The sequence below is a fragment of the Theropithecus gelada genome, chromosome 3, assembly GCF_003255815.1.
Source record: "Theropithecus gelada isolate Dixy chromosome 3, Tgel_1.0, whole genome shotgun sequence".
In the NCBI taxonomy this organism is placed as follows: domain Eukaryota; kingdom Metazoa; phylum Chordata; class Mammalia; order Primates; family Cercopithecidae; genus Theropithecus; species Theropithecus gelada.
In genome coordinates this window covers 19,886,407-19,896,718 of record NC_037670.1, presented here as the reverse complement: position 1 = coordinate 19,896,718, position 10,312 = coordinate 19,886,407, and positions in this window count along the sequence as shown.

Sequence of the window (10,312 nt, the reverse complement as noted above, 5' to 3'; positions counted from 1 at the left end):
GGCAGAGGGAACTGGGATCCTGAGTTTTATGTTCCTTTTGCAGAGGTGAGGCCAGATAAGTGACAAGACAGATGCCAGTCCAGCAGGTGGTCATGTCCAGAGCATGCAGCCTCGGGACACGGTCTGGGAACAGACTGCTGCAGAGTTGGAAGCTGGCAAGAGGGTCTCAGCTGTGAAGTCCCTGGGGTGGGGGAGAAGTGGTCGGAGAAATCAGAGGTAAAGTCTATGCGTGGGAACTGAACTGAAATCCACAGCTCTATAACAAGGTATTAATCTGGTTACTAGAACCAGGGTAGATGATCAGACCAGGGCCACCAGTACCATCCACCCATTTTTCCTGAGAAAAGAAAAATACGGCAGTCTGAGCTCTGAGGTGTGCAGAATGATCAGGCCCAGAGAGGCAGGAGCGTGGGACTTCATTCAGCGCCCCTTCCACCATAGAAGCAACTGTCCAGGGCAATTATTTGATGGAATTTTTGCTCCTGACAGGTTGCCTCACCCATTATCTTTATGTTCACATGGAATTAGTGATACTAAGAACAATGCATAGCCAATCAGCACCTTCTGTATTTTAATGCAAATTCTTGCTGACAACTTAGGGACCGCCTCTTCCTTTTCCTTAAAAAACCACTGTAACTGCTGCTAATAGGAACATATGTTCAGGGCAACCTAGGGGTATGTGCCCAGGTAGCCACCCTCAAGCTTTAGGCTCAAATAAACTCTATACTTAATCATATTTTCTGAATTTCATTATTTGAGGTTGACATTTTGGCGACCCAGATAGGACCTGAAGCAGGCCTTCAGGGATTGCCACTACTTCATCAATAGTTGGAGCCTTGGTACCAGCACAAATGACTGTTATTTACTCCACCTCACTGGGGCTGGCAGGGTCTCTGGTAAGGCCGGTCTTGGGATCTGAATCCTTCCAACTTAGTTGAAGATTGAGACTTACACACTAATAATTTGATAGGGTTGGAACTGAAGCTCTACTGGAAAGTAGAAGTTTCCGTTTTTATTCTCTAGAGATTCTGTTGACAGCAGATTTGTGATTTTCACTTCTCTCTGAGGTTTTACTTATCTCTTTAGAGTTTGCAGCCTTTTCTCTCATTCGAAATGTGGTCAAGGAGAAAGTGTCATCTTTAAAACTGGCCACATTCTGAAACTTAGTTCAACTGACAAATTTAAACATTCTTTTTTTTTTTTTTTTTTTTTTGAGACTGAGTCTCACTCTGTCACCCAGGCTGGAGTGCAGTGGCATGATCTCGGCTCGCTGCAACCTCTGCCTCCCGAGTTCAGGCAGTTCTCTGCCTCAGCCTCCCAGGTAGCTGGGATTAGAGGCACCTGCCACCATGCCCTGCTAATTTTTTGTATTTTTAGTAGAGATGGGGTTTCACCATCTTGGCCAAGCTGGTCTTGAACTCCAGATCTTGTGATCCAGCCACCTCGGCCTCCCAAAGTGCTGGGATTACAGGAGTGAGCCACCGTGCCTGGCCACTTTCTTCTTTAGTGACCAGAATTCCTCCCCTTAGGCATTTTTGTCATTCAGAAGGAAAATCTAAATTATGGGCACTTGTACTTCTAAAGGAGACATCCATCTGCAGAAACGGCAGCTGGATTCATGTACAATACTTATGGTGCTACCTTCTGTCAATATCTAGAAACATGGTCTCACTTAACCCATGAAGACCCCAGACTACAATAGCTAAAATGGGGTGCCTTTAAAATACCTAAATTAGTTTGTGCACTCAATAGGAAAAAGCTGCATCTAAAATTTAAAAACTGAGAGAGCTACTTTTCAACGATACTTAGAAGCTCCTAAAAGAAGTTCTGATGGTCATTTCTTCACAAGAAGAAGACAAAAGATTATCTGAAACTATTTCATTTTTTGTTTGTTTTAAGACAGAGTCTGGCTCTGTTACCGAGGCTGGAGTGCATTGGCGCCATCTTGGCTCACTGCAACCTCCGCCTCCTGGGTTCAAATGATTCTTCTGAGCTGGGATTACAGGCACCCCCCACCTTGCCCGGCTAGTTTTTTTTTTCTTTTTTTTTTTTTGAGACAGAGTTTCGTTCTTGTTGCCAAGGCTAGAGTGCAATGGCGCAATCTCAGCTCCTTGCAACCTCTGCCTCCCGGGTTCAAGCGATTCTCCTGCCTCAGCCTCCCAGTAGCTGGGATTACAGACACCCGCCACCCTGCCTGGCTAATTTTTTGTGTTTTTAGCAGAGACCAGGTTTCACCATGTTGGCCAGGCTGGTCTCGAATTCCTGACCTCAAGTGATCCACCTGCCTCAGCCTCCCAAAGTGCTGGGATCGCAGGCGTGAGCCATCACGCCCGGCTGTATCTCTCATTGTTTTACTTCTCCTAAGAAAACTAAATTCATGGTATTCTGAAGACCAGAGATGATTCAACAGGCAACAGCAGTTATATAAATTGATGACTTGACTGAGGTCTCATTTTTGCCACCCTGCGATGCCATCCCAATTTGGCTTTTGGCTTTCTTCACTGAAGGAATTCACAGAGATTCCTCACTGAGAGGTATCCTTCCCTGATATAATTTGGATATTTGTCCTCACCCAAATCTGACCTTGAAATATCATCCCTGACATTGGAGGTGGGGCCTGGTGGGAGGCGGTTGGCTCACGGTGGTGGATTTCTCGTGAATGGCTTAGCACCCTCCCTTTGGTGCTGTCCTCACGATAGTGAGTGAGTTCTCATGAGATCTGGTCGTTTAAAAGTGTGTGGCACCTCACCTGCCACTCTCTCCCTCTCTCTCTCTCGCTCGTGCTTTCCCTTTGTGACATGCCCTCTCCTCCTTTACCTTTTGCCCTGATTGTCAGCTTCCTCAGGCCTCCCTAGAAGCTGAACAGGTGCCAGGACTATGCTTCCTGTAAAGCCTGCGGAACCATGTGCCAATGAAGCTTCTTTTCTTATACATTACCCAATCTCAGGAATTTCTTATTTTTTATTTATTTATTTATTTATTTATTTATTTATTTATTTATTTATTTTCATGCAAGATAGGTTCTTACTCTGTCACCCAGGCTAGAGTGCAGTGGCACGATCATGGCTCACTGCAGCCTTCTCCTCCCAAGGCTCAGGTGATTCTCCCACCTCAGCCTCCCGAGTGGCTGAGACTACAGGCATGCACCACCATGCCTGGCTAATTTTTTTGAATTTTTAGTAAAAATGAGGTTTCGCCATGTTGCCCAGGCTGGTTTTTTTTTTTTTTTTTTTTTTGAGTCGGAGTCTCGCTCTGTCGCCCAGGCCGGAGTGCTGTGGCCGGATCTCAGCTCACTGCAAGCTCCGCCTCCTGGGTCTACGCCATTCTCCTGCCTCAGCCTCCCGAGTAGCTGGGACTACAGGCGCCCGCCACCTTGCCCGGTTAGTTTTTTGTATTTTTTTGGTAGAGACGGGGTTTCACCGTGTTAGCCAGGCTGGTCTCGATCTCCTGACCTCGTGATCCGCCCGTCTCGGCCTCCCAAAGTGCTGGGATTACAGGCTTGAGCCACCGCGCCCGGCCCTAGGCTGGTTTTGAACTCCTGGGCTCAACCCATCTGCCCACCTCGGCCTCCCAAAGTGTTGGGATTACAGGCGCGAGCCAGTGCAGCCAGCTGGTTATTTCTTTATAGCAACGCAAGAATGGCTTAATACACCTCCCTTCCCCTATGTGGGACAAGGCCATCTGATAATTAACCTTCCTAGCAACTCAGGACTAAGCTCCTGAACATAAAGGGAGCCAACATAATTTGCGTTTTTCTATGAGGCTTTTTTTTGAAAGGTCTTGATGAAAAGGGGAGAAACGGGAAAAAAAAATAGCACAGAGCCATCTGAGTTATGTGAGGTGTGCCAAAGTTACCAGGCCCAGAGAGACAGGAGTGTGGGACTTTTTGTTTTGTTTTTGTTTGAGACAACATAGTGAGACCCTGTCTTTATAAAAAATTTTAAAAAATTATCCAGGCATAGTGGCATGTGCCTGTGGTACCCAGCTACTGAGGACAGAGGATTGCTTGAATCTGGGAGGTTGAGGCTGCAGTAAGCTGTGATCTGTAATCACACCATTGCACTCCTGACTGGGTGACAGAGTGAGACCCTGTCTCAAAAAAAAAAAAAAAAAAAAAAAAGAACCCACTGGTGCTAATTGGAGCATGTGTCTTTTCAGGGGAACTTGAATCTAGGCTCCCAGGTGGCCGTCCTTAAGCTTTGGGCTTGAATAAACTTTGTACTTAATCATATTTTCTAAATCTCATTATTTAAAGTTGAGAATTCATTCCTCCCTTCATCTGTTCATCCATATGTCTGTCCTTCCACCCACCTATCCACCCATATATCCATCCATCCATTTGTCTGTTAGTCCATCCATCCATCCATCCATCCATCCATCCATCCATCCACTCACCCAGTCATCCATCCATCCATCCATCTGTCCTTTCACTCACCCATTTATTTGTCCGTCCGTCTGTCCATCCATCCATCCGTCCGTCCGTCCGTCCGTCCATCCATCCATCTATCCATCCCACTGAGTCATCCATCCATCCATCCATCCGTCCGTCCGTCCATCTTATATTTTGGGGGGCATGTCTGATGTGTCATACTGTGGCAGGTTTACAGACACAAATTTGGAAGACAGATCTCCACTTAGAATTCTGCCAGGCACCTCAGCTCAACATATCTCCAGCTGACTTCATTTTATCCTCCTCCTCCCATCTCTTGACCTTCTGTTCAAGCATTTAGTAAATGCCAGTCATCCACAGCCTGAGGCCACCTGGGTTGCCCTTAGTTGTCTGACTCACATCCATTCTAATTCCTTGGCTTCTCTCAACCATCTCTGCTCCTTTTCCTCCTCTCGGCCATTCCTGAGTGTACCTCGATCACTACAGCAGTATCTATGCTGTTTCCTCCTTTTCTAGGTGACCATTTGTCCTTCTGCCAGAGGGATCTGTGGGAAATACAGATTTGATCCTGCTGTTTCTTGCTGGGAGCCCTCCATGGCTCCCAGTCCCCGGAATGCGGCGGGCAACTTTCAACTCCTGGTCCTGGGAGCCTCCCACCTGTGCACAGTGTGTGCTTCCAGGGCCCATGCCCACTCCCTCCTTCCCAGCATTCCAGTTTGGCCCTTGAGGCCTCCTCGGAGTCATCTCCCTCCCAGATGTGCAATGCATTTTGGGTTCTCACAGCTTCCCCTCCTTACCTGCAAAGGTTGAACAGACCTGGATCTGATATCCTGCTTTGCCACTTCCTCCTGCGTGACCTTTGTTATGAAGTTCTCTAGACTTAGGGTTTCCATTGGCTAATGGGATCAGCCAACCTGCCTTCGAGGAGTGGACGAAGCTTGGCACTTAGTAGGCGCCCATGAGGCATCTGAAACCGCCCTTGTTGAATGATGCTCTAATGCAGTGTTGACATCTCTGTCCTACTAGACTGTAGTTGCTTTGAGGAATCCAGTTCTGTCTTTTCATCCTGATTCCATGGTGGGACAGACCCGCAGGCCCTTATCAGCAATTCCAAAAAGCAAAAAGCTGGGAAAATGAAAAGGCTTTTTTTTTTTTTTTTCCTGTAAACTTGGTGCCAAAATTTGCAAAATCTGACCTGACCCGAGGTGTTGGCAGCATCCCAACACTCCCTCTGTTATAGGCACCTCTGCTGGTTGCTGACATTGTATATGTTTTAATTTTTAAAATGCATTTGTCTTTTTGTGACCTTGGGTTTAATCACACTGTGAATTCATACAAAAAGGGTTACATGTACCCAGTGCTCGCTGTGGGAAGGACACATGGAAACACCCTCTTTGTCCATAGTGCAGAAACCATCAGTGATGTTGGGAAGCCATCAAAAGACAAGCAGCTGGGCTGTGCGTGGTGGCTCATGCTTATAATCCTATCACTTTGGGAGGCCGAGGTGGGAGGATTGCTGAGGTCAAGAGTTCAAGACCAACCTGGCCAACATAGCAAGACCCCCTCTCTATTAAAAAAAGACAAACAGTTGAAAATGTACAATAATTGTGATTACCAAGAGCCATTAAAATATGGAAAACATGAGGCCAGTGATGTGTGGTGTAGGGAGGGAGATCTTAACCAGGAATGGGTGGAATGGAGTTGGCAATGAAGAAGTCACCATATGCCACGGAGTGGTTTGTTGGTTATGAAAGAAGCTGGAATACAGCAGGAAGAACTGAACTTTAAAGGTGAGCATGAATATTCAAGAAGTGTCATGGTGTAAAACAATCTGCATAGCTGTGGTGGAAAGGCTTCTTTTCTGCTCAGGAAACAGCTGAAAATTACATTGATGGGTTCGTTTCCTATGAAAACCTTAGTCTCAGCCAGGCATGATGGCTCACGCCTGCAATCCCAGCACTTTGGGAGGCCAAGGCAGGTGGATTGCTTGAGCCCAGGAGTTCGAGACCAGTCTGGCCAACATGGCAAACCCAATCTCTGCAAAAAATACAGAAATTAGCCAGTCATGGTGGTGCATGCCTGTAGTCCCAGCTACTCTGGAGGCTGAGGTAGGAGGATCACTGAGCCCAGGGAGGTTGAGGCTGCAGTGAGCCAAGATGGTGCCACTGCACTCCAGCCTGGGTGACAGAGAGAGACCCTGTCTGAAAACCAAAAAACAACAAAACCTTAGTCAGAACAAGTCTGTGGCGTTGATGAGTCAGGCAGCTCCACCTGTGCTCTTTTCTAGGCAGACAGGATGGTTGAGGAGAGTCACAACAGGCGTCCAGGAGGAAATGCACGGGCTGATGCTGGCCAAAGCTGGCTGTGGTTGGAAAAAGCCACTGGTGTGAATGATGTATGCTAGCTAGTATGCAAGGGAACATATACTGGGAACCCGAGCCATGTTTTCTGCGTGGTTTAATAATCCTTTGCATCAGTGCCAGGAATTCACTGCAGATAAGCTGGTCTGGAAGAAAAATGAACATTTTGTTATTTCTGCACAGCTGCTCCACACATTCCCTTCCTGAATGTCTTTTGAAAAGCAGTATTTCTGACATTGACTTTTCACCAATTTGTGAAGGGAGTTCACAAATTTGTGAAGGGAGTTTTATATAAGATAAGAGTGAATGTAAATGCTTTTTTGGGGGGAAGGGGGAATCCTGCCATTAACAGAAGCAGGGCTTCCTACGTTCACTCACAAGGCTGCCGTTCACACCGTCACAGATGCTCGGACAGAATGGACAGCTCCACTAACGTGCACTCGGTTGCCTGTGTGAACCCCAAACATTTGAGACAGGCCTCAGTTACTTTAGAAAGTTTATTTTGCCGAGGTTGAGGACGCACACCGGTGACATGGCCTCAGGAGGTCCTGACGACATTTGTCCAAGGTGGTCAGAGCACAGCTTGGTTTTAGATATTTTGGGGAGACCTGAGACATCATTAACACATGTAAGATGAACATTGGTTTGGTCCGGAAAGGTGGGACAACTGGAGGCAAAAGTGGGACTCAAAGTGGGGAGGGGGTTTCCAGGTCATGGGTAGATGAGAGACAAGTAGTCGCATTGAGTTTCTGATGAGCCCTTCCAAAGGAGGCAACCAGGTACTCATTTATCTCAGCGAGCAGAGGGGGGACTTGGAGTAGAAAGGGAGGCAGGTTTGCCATAAGCAGCTCCCAGTTTGACTTTTCCCTTTAGCTTCCTGATTTCGGGGGCCCAGGAGATTTTCCTTTCGCAGCTGCACGAGCACTTTGACCTAAAACAATTCTTGAAACCGAACCTGGAGATAAAGCCCATCTATGGCAGAAGAAGGTGATAGCAAACCGCATTATTGACCCTCGAAGTTTATCAACCAAAAGGGGAAGTGGGGAGAACGTCACAGAGAAGAGATGCCGAACCTTGAAATGGGGCACCTCTGTGCCTGCCTTGCATGATGGAGAAATTGCTGGAATAGGCTGAATACCAGTGAGAATGGGAGGGGAAAGGGGAGGGAGATGTGGACCCTGGGGAGCCCCCACAGACTATGGCAATAATCTGTGGCCTGCTAATTGCTGGCTTCAAGGACATTTATCAGTGAGCAGGAGGACCCCTGAGTTAGAGAGGCACTTAGGTGTGGCACTGCTGATGTGGGAGGAAGTGCTGAGCAGCCCATTGACATGGTGCTGCCCTGGGACTTCAGCGACTCTTCTTCAACCCATCCTCCATGCTGCCTCCAGCCCTATGATCTCAGCAATGCATCACTGCTGTGCCACATTTCCCAAGACCCTCAAGCAGCCGGACGTAGCCTGACTCATTGCATGTATGCATACAGGTGTCAACCTAAAATAATCAAAAGGGCCAGAATCTAGTTTAAGGAGAGTCTATTCAAGTGCAAAGTTTAAGTCCAGCCACCCAGGAAGCACAGATTCCAAAGAATGGAAGTCAGTGTTCTGAAGTGTAGAAGTTTGGGACCACGTATATAGATAAAGTTTACAGAAGCTTACCAGAATTTCAACATCTTTAGACTTTAACGTGTAGTTTCAATGGTCTGATTAGTCGAGGTGGTCTTTTTCTTTCTCGAAAGGTGTATTTGGCCAGGCACAGTGACTCATGCCTGTAACCCTAGCACTTTGGGAGGCCAAGGTGGGTGGATCACCTGAGGTCAGGAGTTCAAGACCATCCTGGCCAACATGGTGAAACCCAGTCTCTACTAAAAATGCAAAAATTAGCCGGGTGTGGTGGCGAGCACTTATAATCCCAGCTACTCGGGAGGCTGAGGCAGGAGAATTGCTTGAACCTGGGAGGCGGAGGTTGCAGTGAGCCAAGATCGTGCCACTGCACTCCAGCCTGGGCAACAGAGCCAGACTCTGTCTCAAAAAAAAAAAAAAAAAAAAGAAGAAGAAAGGTGTATTTAATCTTCCACACTGAAAATGCAACAGTCATGAGGTCTTTGCGCCATCTGGTCTGAGCTGGGTACAGGACAATGAAGGAGGCAGGTAATCTGTAACAGAGATTGATCAGTGATGGGAAGGAGGAGATCTGATCAGAGATCGATCAGTGATGGGAAGGAGGAGATCTGGTCTCTGGGAGACTGAGGCAGGAGGATTACTTGAGCTCAAGAGTTCTTTTTTTTTGAGACGAGTCTTGCTCTGTCACCCTGGCTGGAGTGCAGTGGCGCGATCTTGGCTCAATGCAACCTCCACTTCCCAGGTTCAAGCGATTCTATTGCCTCAGCCTCCTGAGTAGCTGGGATTACAGGTGCGTGCCACCACACCTAGCTAATTTTTGTATTTTTAGTAGAGACGGGGTTTCACCACGTTGGTCAGGCTGGTCTCAAACTCTTGACTGCAATTGATCCACCCGCCTCGGTCTCCCAAAGTGCTGGGATTACAGGTGTGAGCCACTATGCCCAGTCGAGCTCAGGATTTCCAATCCAGCCTGGACAACACAGCAAGATCCTATCTCAAAAAGAAAGAACTATGACAATACGACTTTGCAGCTTTTTAGAACATCATTAACCTTGCAGCTCTTCATGTTTCTCCTAGTCATGTCCAGAACAAGGACCCTGGGGAATAGAGTTAAGCTGTAATCTAAGAAGCAGAATTTGCAAATATGCTATTGACTCAGTCTCCAGGGCTTAACGTCCCCTTTGGTATAATAAATTTAGAGGGTCCTGAAATTTTATTTGCTTTTTTTTTTGAGACGGAGTCTCGCTCTGTCACCCAGGCTGGAGTGCAGTGGCTGGATCTCAGCTCACTGCAAGCTCCGCCTGCCGGGTTCACACCATTCTCCTGCCTCAGCCTCCGGAGTAGCTGGGACTACAGGCGCCCGCCACCTCGCCCGGCTAGTTTTTTGTATTTTTTAGTAGAGACGGGGTTTCACCGTGTTAGCCAGGATGGTCTCGATCTCCTGACCTCGTGATCCGCCCGTCTCGGCCTCCCAAAGTGCTGGGATTACAGGCTTGAGCCACCGCGCCCGGCCAAATTTTATTTGCTTTTAAACGACTTTTTTTTTTTTTTTAAACATTTAGCTTCACTTGAACCTGTGTTTGAAGCTTTAGTGAACATTGTCCTTGGGAGTAAGAAGTACTAGAAAATTTGTGGTATGTGGTTATCTTGCTATTTCATGAACTACCGTATTACCATATAAATCAGCTGGAAGCAAGCTGTCATCCTGTTTATGGGATATTTGTTCCACTGAGCATGATGAATTTGGCTGCAGGAATATCAGTATATTTGCCTTTGGAGTCCTGCCTCAGACCCCTGATGGGGGCTATGCAATCTATAGTACTTGCTTTTATTTGTTTATTCTGCTGTAAATGGTTCATTTGAATGTTTTGTTTGCAAAAATAACCTTAATTTTCCCTTCACTGTTTCCATGCACCTTAGAAATAGGACTTCGCAGCCGG